Source organism: Sesamum indicum, linkage group LG8 (assembly GCF_026168435.1).
Source record: "Sesamum indicum cultivar Baizhima isolate 11 linkage group LG8, ASM2616843v1, whole genome shotgun sequence".
NCBI lineage: Eukaryota > Viridiplantae > Streptophyta > Magnoliopsida > Lamiales > Pedaliaceae > Sesamum > Sesamum indicum.
Window position 1 is genome coordinate 19,250,785 of NC_142664.1, and position 9,727 is coordinate 19,260,511.

The following is a 9,727-nucleotide window of genomic DNA, read 5'->3' on the forward strand; positions in this document are numbered from 1 at the left end:
TCCACAAACCTTTATCTTTTCGTTAAATTACGGGGTTTAATGCAATTTACCTTCATGATATTATAAATAAGTAAATTGCTCTTTTATAAAAAACAGTAATAATTTGTCTTTTTGTATTTTTTAAAATGATACAAATTACCTCCTTAGTCTAAAGAGGTAAATTACTAAATTTTAAACTAAGGAGTTAAATTACTTCATTTTAAAAAATATAAGAAGATATATTGTTGTATTTTAAAAAAATATTTAAATAAATTGCTATGTTTTGCCCATATGAATATAATTTGGTAATTTATAATATTATAGGTTGATTGCTTGCATTTTACTCTTAATTTATGCTAGCAATATATATATATTGAAAAAGAATAGCTAGCCTGATTGAATTAAATCACAATGTATCTAATAATTAGCTAGGGTTTATTATAATTAGACTATCTCTAAAAATATAAAAAATATACTTTCCCCCAATTATTCGTTTGAAATTACACTTACACCTCCTCCGACATTCTCCGTTTACACCTAACCCTCTTTCGTTAGGGTTCAGATGAAAAATGTTGAAAGTCAGCAAAAAAAAAATTATATTAATTTTCAATTTTGTCCCTCGTTTAATTACCCTTAATTCCATGTATATATTATGTACTTGAAGGGTATAATTAATATAATATATATATATATGGAGAGAGATTAACATTATTATATTTTTCTCTTGTAAGTATAAAATTATAATTGAAAATGTTACATGAGAGGTAAACTTAAAAAATATAATCTTTTTGGTATTTGTTGTTCATATCCCAACGAAATAATATATAAACGAAATTTTTTTGAAAGGGGTTTATATTTTTTGGGAGGTCTAAGTTTAATTAACCCTAAATTATATGATAAATGAATTATATATACTAAGAGTATGTTTGGTTGGTGAGAGAAATGGGAGTATAAGAGAAGTGAAAGTAAAAATAAATGTATAAGAGATAAGTTGATGTTTGGCTAGGGGGAGAGATAGAGGGGAAGTAAAACTCGATGTATATAAAACTCCTCTTAATTTCAGTTTTGTTTTCGTTTAAAATTGGGTGGAGAAGTGAAAGTATAAGACAAAAGGACAAAAAGTATGTATTTTATTTTTATTTATTCTATTACCTATGTATATATATAATTTTCCTCCAATTCTTTTCTCATTCCCACTGATAATACCTTATAGGGCAAAGTACTTTTTTAGTCCCATAAAAGAATGGCAGAATTTGCTTAGTACCACAATTATGACAAATGTCGCTTTTAGTCCCATAGAACTCATAATCACGTATTTTTAGTCACAAAAAGTCATGTGCATTGTGGTTTTGGGACTAAAAAGGTGTTGTCATTTTGGAACTGAAAGGGCCAAATATCCCATTTTTTGGGACTAAAAAGATGTGACTTTGAGTTTTATGGGACTAAAAGCGTCATCTGCCATAACTGTGATACCAAAAAAAATTCTGCCCTTGTTTTATGACACTAAAGAAATATTTTGCCTTACCTTAACTACAGAAAAGATAACAAAATTGCTGAAAAGCTACTGTATTTAAGTCAACAATGAATATTTTTATTAATAAAAAATATTTTTTTTTTATAAAAAATTTTATGAATAAGGTTTTTAAATTTTTTATATACTAAAATTTATTAGTTTTTCAATACAAAATGAAAAGAAGGGTTATTTAATAAAATTACAAAAAATAGTATTTTCTTCTTAATTTGTTTTCCTCATACCAAATAAGTGGAAGCATTTGAGATTTACTCATGTTCCAATTATACCAAATAATTTTTAAAAAAAATTATTATTCTTTCCTTCTCCCTCTTTTTCCCTTCTCTTCCATTTTACTTTTCTTTTCCTTTCATTTAAATCGGACGAACCCTAAAATAAATATCTTTTCATTCCCAAAAAACCTTAACTCGCTCCTAAGTATTAATTTATATATTCATAAGCAAATAACATACTGAATTTATACGTATATATAACATATATATATATATATGCGTGTGTTTCGTGTAATTTTGGTACAAAATTCATGGAGTGAATTGAGAAAACTATCACTTATTAATTCATAAGAGTATAATTATTATATTAAAGATAGAATATATGTAGGATAGCATTTTACAAGTGTGGTGAGAATATGTGATGAGACCACTTGAAGAAAACAATTGGTGGGAGTTGTTCCCCTTTCTTCATTTTGCCCACAAGAATGGGTAGGTTCAAGATTTCCATTTCAAATATTATTTCTTCCTTCTTGAAGAACAGCAATAAAGATGTAATCTTGAAGGATATCTATCAATTCATATGTACTTTTGTGTTATTGATCCTTTCTTTATTAATATCTATCCATCTTTCAACTCTTATTTTAGATTTTTTTTAAATATCGATAGATTTTAATTTTATTTTTTATACATATAAAGTCATTTAAAATGATACGTTACTATCAAGTTCTTCTTAGCCAAATTCTTCAACTCAAATGTAATCTATAAGAACTATAAACCAGCGATTAAGTATATAGTCAGTTGAGTTTTGGTGTTTTCTCACTGGAACAAATTGGTAATGACTAATTGTTATGCTTAAAAGTAAAAAGTGTGGCAAATACTAATTAATTTTGATCGCATCACAGCCACTACAAAAAAATCATTTTAATAGTAATTACTATTTTAACGGCCAAATTAATATTTTGGAATAGTTTTTGACTAATTGTAACGGCTTTTATAATGGACGATCTATTGCAGATTTTTTGGGCGTTACAAAATATTTGTAGCGGCTTACCTAAAGCCCGTTATAAAGCTTGACTAAATGTAGAAAATGCGTTTGGTCCTGTTTTTGGAACGGCCAAATTAAATTTGATATAATTGTTTTGCAACGACCGTTGTAACAAATATAGGTATGGGATTGCTTCAAGGTTAGAACGATTTTTTGAATATCTTTTGTAACGGCCTCGCATTATGTTGTAATGGTTGTTGTATTAATCTTTCCAATACTTTTTTCAACAGTTTCTGTAATGGCCTTTGTAGCTTTATTTTTTACCTTTGGTTTTAGTTTTACATCTGCTTTTGTTACTGGATTTTATATTGCTTTAGTAACAAGTTTTTGGATGGCCTTTTTAAAATTTATAACTCTCTTTAGCACAGTTTTTGGAATGGCTTCGTATTTATAAAATAGTAAATCTTATTCCAAAAATCGTGACAAAAGCAACTACAAACTTAAAAATATTTTTTATAATATTTATTTGTCTTTAATTTATTTTAATAAAAATAAATTATTGAAGTTTTTGTTATATATATGTAGTTTAATTTGTTAAATATGAAATATTATATAAAAAGACATACAATATATCAAGAAAATAAAAATAATTTATCACAAATTTAAATATAATGTTTAAACATTGTATTTTTATAAATAAAAAAATTCCTAATCTAGATAAGCTTCACCTTCGGTGTGTCTTCGTCGTCGTCGTCGAGTATCAGGGGATTAGCTGGAGGTTGAGGCGGTGGAAGATCGGGCCAGGTGGTCGCCATTAGCTGCATCCACTCCTCGAAACTCGTTACCTAATCATCAAGGTCAGAGCGAGGCGATTGTGGTGGCGAGGGCGATGGGGCAGTGGACATGCTGGGTTATGATGGTTTAGCAACCATGTGGTGGGCCTCAGAGCCGAGACCGAATACTTGGCCCCTCTTCCGATCGCTTGCTACTCACAACCACACCTATCGCTCGCAAATAAACCTAAGAACAAGCATGATATTACAAGAATATAAGGATATCAACAGCAAAATATATTTTTAAATTTTTTCTTAATTTTTTATGATTTTTAAATTTTTCTTAATTTTTGTGATTTTCAAAAAAATTCTGAAAATTTTTGGTACTTCATGCAATTTTTAGAAAACATTTGGACCTTAATGCAACATTTGCACAAAGAGTTACAAACACCGTTACAAAAAGTATTTAAAAAATAATTACAAAGACCGATGCAACATAAAGCAAGGCCGTTATAATAACTATTCCAAAAATCAGTCCAACCTTGAAGTAATCCCATACCTATAATATATACACCATTCCATAAATCAAATAGAAACTTTTAGCACCATATATAAATATGACATTTCAGAAATAAGATAACAAAGTAGAGACCTTTTAGCACCATTACAAACACCATTACGTCAACTTTTTAACACCACTATGTCACCAAAATATAAGACAATACACCACCAACACAAATCACCTTCAACATCTACAACAAATCAACATCTGTAAAACTCGAGTTCAAGAGACCAAATGACATCTCCATTGTAAACAATTTGGAGAAGAAAAGCAAAACTTTAATTAAAGTCAAAAAAATGCAGAGGAATATACAGGCCTATATATACAAAGCTTAAGGAAGAGAATCTACTAACCTGCTAACTAATCATATCTAAAACTAACACAAAGTGTAACAAATTGTGCGATGACCTAACTAACCCAACTGTACAACAAACAAAAATATAAATACAAAACATGTGAACGGTGATCGCTAGTGACCTCCAAGAGAACGATCTACATATGCGACCTCCACACAACGACCCGATCAAGCCTCTGTGCTGGTGGTGCAAAAGCGACCTCGTTGAGCAGACGCGATGCGACCTCACTTTGTTCACAGACCCCCCTCAAGATGAAGCCAAGAAAGAGAGGCCCAGTTTGGGAAGGAAGTGAGTGAAGTCAGCAACAGTCAAAGATTTGGTGAAGAGACCGGCCACCTGAACAGAACCAGGGATGTGAGATGGAGCAATGAAACCAAGTTTGAATTGATCACGAACAAGGTTGCAATCAATCTCTAGATGCTTGGTGCGCTCGTGGAAGACAGGATTGACAGTGATGTGTAGAGCAACCTTGCTGTCACACCACAACGGGATAGGAAGCGTGACAGTGGCATGGAGGTTGCGGAGCAAGAAAGAGATCCAACAGAGCTCACTAACAGCGGAGGCCATGCTACGATACTCAGCTTCGACAAAGGATTAGGAGACGTTGGTCTGCTTCTTGGTCTTCCAAGTGATAAGAGCAAGGAGCCAGTGATGGAACGATGGGACTCAAGGCAGGATGCCCAGGACGCATTTGAGTAGGCACAGAGCTGAGCAGAGCTAGAAGAGGAAACGAAAACACCAATAGAGGGAGCCCCTTTGAGGTACCAGAGAACATGCAGAGCAACAAACCAATGAGAGGTGCGAGGCGCCTGGAGGAACTGACTTAGCTGCTGAACAGCAAATGAGATATCAGGGCGAGTAAAACCCAAATACAAGAGACGACCCACAAGTCTCCTATAAGCCCCGGGGTTAGGAAGTAAGAATCCATCATCACTGACTAATTTTAGACCAGTCGAGCATTGAGGAATCAGCCAAGATGTCTTGAAGATATTTATGCTGCGTCACATGAATACCATGCTAGAAGCGAGCAAGTTCCAGACCGAGGAAATACTTAGCAGGTCCAAGGCCCTTAATGGTGAACAACTTATCCAGATAGGCCTTGACAGAGTGAAGAGCGACCTCAGAGGACCTAGTAAGTAAGATGTCATCAATATATACTCGGAGGGCAGTGAACTCAGAGTCTGCATGTTTGACGAAGAGGCAGTGCTCGTGGCTGGATTGAGTGAACCCAAAACTGAGTAGCTTGCAGGTGAGCTCAAGGTTCCACCGCCTCGAAGCCTGCTTGAGGCCATACAGAGATTTCTGTAACTTGTAGACGTAGCTAAAGGGCACATCGAGGAGGCCCTCAAAAGGATCCATGTAAACATCCTCGTCCAGAAATTCATGAAGAAAAGCATTATTGACGTCAAGCTGCAACAAGGCTAGGAGCGGGAGGCTACCCAAGAAAAGAAAATGCAAACTGTAACAGATTTAGCAACAGGGGAGAAAGAGTCAAGACAATCAACTCCCTCTATTTGTTTGTAGCCTTTGGCAATAAGGCGGGCTTTGTACCGATCGATTGATCCATCTGGATTAAGCTTCAATTTGTACACCCAGCGCAACCAGATGGGTCATTTCCCAAGAGGCAATGGTGTAAGGATCCAGGTATCATTTGCAGCGAGAGCTGCGAGCTCCTGATTCACGACATCTACCCAGTTTGCATCCTTGCAGGCCTGGAGGTAAGATTTGGGCTCCTGCAAAATAGATAAGTGGGCAACAAAATGCATATGTGCAGCACTATGGGATGTGGGAGTACAAGTAGAATGAGAAGAAGAACAGTGACAAACATAGTCACTGAGCCAAAGAGGCTTAGAGGTAATCCTTTGTGACCTGCAAAGAGGAATAAAGGAAGCAAGAGGTGGAGGCATAGGAGATTTGGAATCGGGGGAGGCAGATGGAGAAGGACGACCTGGGGTGCGACATGACGTAGGAGAGGAGGGAAAGTCCAAGTTAGGGATTGGGAGAGGTAGAGATGCACAGGGTGGATCAGGAGGAGTAGTTTGGAAAGGAAAAGAGTGTTCATGGAAAATCACGTTTTTGGAAGTAGAAAGGGTCTGTTTAGCGGTGTCAAAGACCTTGTATGCCTTCTTAGAGTGACAATACCCAAGTAAAATATACTTGGTGGCTCGTTCATCAAAGTTGTGTTTGTGAGATCGAATATTCGTGGCATAGCACAAACAACCGAATACCTTTAGCTTGAAAAAGTTAGGAGACTTATTATAGAGGATCTCAAAGGGTGATTTCCAGTTGAGGATCGGCATAGGAAGCCTATTTATAAGGTAGGTGGCCGTGAGGACAGATTCTCCCCAGAAGCATTTGGGCAAATGTGACTGAAAAAACAAGGCACGAACTACTGTGAGAACATATTTGTGTTCACGCTCTACCATCCCAATTTGTTGTGGTGTGTATGAACAAAATGTTTGGTGTATTATGCCTAAGGACTTGAAAAGGGATTGACAATGAGAGTTCACAAACTCAATCCTATGGACTGAACGAATGACCTAAACACACTTTTGGAACTGGGTTCGCACCATGGTAAGAAAATTGCACAAGATCTGAGATGTTTGTGATTTATATTTAAGAAGACATGTCCATGTTGCTCTATTATAGTTATCCACTAAGGTAAGAAAAAAGTGACAACCAATGAGCGAACTGATGTGGTAAGGGCCCCACAGGTCGATGTGCATGAGCTCGAAGGTGGATGATGAACCGGTGGTGCTAGGAGAAAAAGGCAGCCTTTGCTGCTTGGCTAAGGGACAAACTTCACAATTTTGGTTAAGAGAAGCTGAATTATGTTCTATTTTTGGAATATGAATATGTTTGATTGCAATAGATGAAGGATGATCCAATCTTTTGTGTCATAGATCATTATCATTAATGTGAAATACAAAGCAATTAGTCTGTTTATGAACAAATGTGTGAATGACATAGGATCAAATGAGGTTGCATCTAAGCAATACAAATTTCTAACTTACTTGCCAACTGCTATGATGTTCTTACTCTTCCGGCCTTAAAAGAAGCAATAAGAAGGTAAGAAATCACTTCAACTAGTAAAGATGAGCATACTTTATGAATTGACAAGAGATTAAACTTGAAAGATGACACAAACAACACATCAGTGAGAGGAAGACTTTGTGGAGCATGACGCTCCTTGTGTGAGTGACAGACTGTGAGGTTCCATCAGGCAGGTGAACAAGAGTAAGATGTGTGAGTGGTGATACCTTATCAAGAGAGTTCGTATTGCCACATATATGATTAGTTGCCCCCATATCTATAATCAAAGAAGACAAAATATTACCTCGAGAAATAGTGAAGGCTCGATTCATACATGCAAAATCATCAACATGAGCCAAGTTTCCTTGCCCAGGGGGCTGTATGGTGTTCCTCATCAGTGCAATCTGTTCCTGAAGTAGTTCCTCTTTCGTGCCTGTCTGTCCAGGGTCGCCCTTCTCAGTCGCGACCTGGGCTGTGAATCCCCTGGTGTTCCCTACATCTTTCTTTCTTCTGTTAGCTAGCTCTCTATGCCAGTCAGGTATGGATGGAGCTTGAAGCAAGTGCTCTAATTGTGCCCCATCCATTGACAGTGTGTGCAGTATAGGGATCACTTGTCAACGTTGAATTTCTTCTTCTCAGGTCGCGGTCCACCTCTTACATGTAGGGCTGTGTTTTCAGCTTCGGTCATCTCCAATTGAACTTTCTTCAGCTTCGGTCATCTCCAGTTGAACTTTCTTCTGCTTCTCCACACTTCGTATGATAGAGTATGCTTTGTTGATGGATGGAACTGGTTCCATCTTCAGCAACTGATGTTTGACATTTCAAAAACGTTCTTGAGCCCCATTAAGGATTGCATTAGCTGAGTAAGGGCAACTGAATCTTCCACGGCTTTCCAAGCCCCACAACTGCACCCACTACAAGTACACTGTGGCGTCGACTTCAATTCTGCCATTTTATCCCATAGCTTTTTCATGTTTGTGAAATAGGAGGATAGAGGGAGGTTACCTTGTGTCATAGAATGAATTTCTCTCTGAAGCTGATATAATTGCGGCCCGTTGCATTCTCCATACTGCTATTTAAGATCTAGCTAGAGGTTTCATGAGGATTTTGTGTAGATAAAGGCCTCCACAACATCCTTGGAAATTGAATTCAAAATCCACGTTGTCACCATGCTATCAACTCGAATCCACTGTTCAAAGAGCAGATCGCTTGCGTTCGGCTTCTCAGAGGTTCCATCGATAAACCCCAATTTCATCTTTGCCTGAAGTGCACGTTTGATTCCAAAACTCCAATTCATGTAGTTGCTGCCGGGAGAGGCGCACTCACCAATATCATCCCAGATGATCAGACCCATGAAGCTATAATCTCTCTGGCAGAGGTTGGATTCTTCAGCAGCCGTCAGTTATCGTCGGAATGTGAACACACTGTATGCAGAGTCCTTCAAATGAAGGCTTTGATACCATATAAAACTCTCAAGCTCAACAGAGCAAATGACATCTCCATTGTAAACAATTTGGAGAAGAAAAGCAAAACTTTCATTAAAGTCAAAAAAATGCAGAGGAATATACAGGCCTATATATAAAAAGCCTAAGAAAGAGAATTTGCTAACTAACCTGCTAACTAATCATATCTAAAACTAACTGAAAGTGTAACAAACTGAGCAAAGGCCTAACTAATCCAACTGTACAACAAACAAAAATATAAATACCAAATATGTGAACGGTGATCGCTAGTGACCTCCAAGACAGCGATGCGATCTCCACACAACGACCCGATCAAGCCTCTGTGCTGGTGATATAGAGCGACCTTGCTAGGCGGACGCAATGCAACCTCACTCTGTTCACAATATCCACAACAATGCAACACCAAAATAAACCATATTTTTAAAAAAAGACATACCTAAAAATTTTAGTTTTCACTCAAATCTATTAAAGAAAGAAACAAAATACAAAAATACTAACAACCCATCTACCAGAAATAGCAAAATACAGTTTAAAACATTAAAAGAACAAAAGTGAAGAGGCTGTGCGATCGACGATTGGCAGCCGCAAGCGGCGGGGGGGGTTGACAGCAGTCAGTGGTCGAACAATAGTGGTGGGTGAGACAAGAGTGCTGGTGGGTGTGAGAAGATGATGGGTTGAGAGAAGAAAATGAGAGAGAAAAGAGAGAAAGTATAAGGAAAATAAGAGAGAGAATCTCCTTCAAGGGAGAGAGAAAGAGAATAAAAAAGGAAGAGGAAAAAGAGAAGAAAAAAAGAAGGGGGAAAATGTAGGGGAAAGTGAGAGAAAAATGAAAC

The 9,727-nt window shown here is 36.7% G+C and overlaps 1 long non-coding RNA gene across 1 annotated transcript; it reads right to left on the bottom strand.

Annotated features, from left to right (window-relative positions):
• Positions 1 to 3,337: 3,337 nt before the first annotated feature.
• LOC148787290 (uncharacterized) lies at positions 3,338 to 9,691 on the bottom strand. The gene is made up of 2 exons (XR_016066611.1): positions 7,736 to 9,691; positions 3,338 to 3,727 (listed from the first exon to the last, which is right to left on the bottom strand). It is a non-coding gene; the product is annotated as an uncharacterized LOC148787290 (long non-coding RNA).
• Between the last annotated feature and the right edge of the window lie 36 nt (positions 9,692 to 9,727).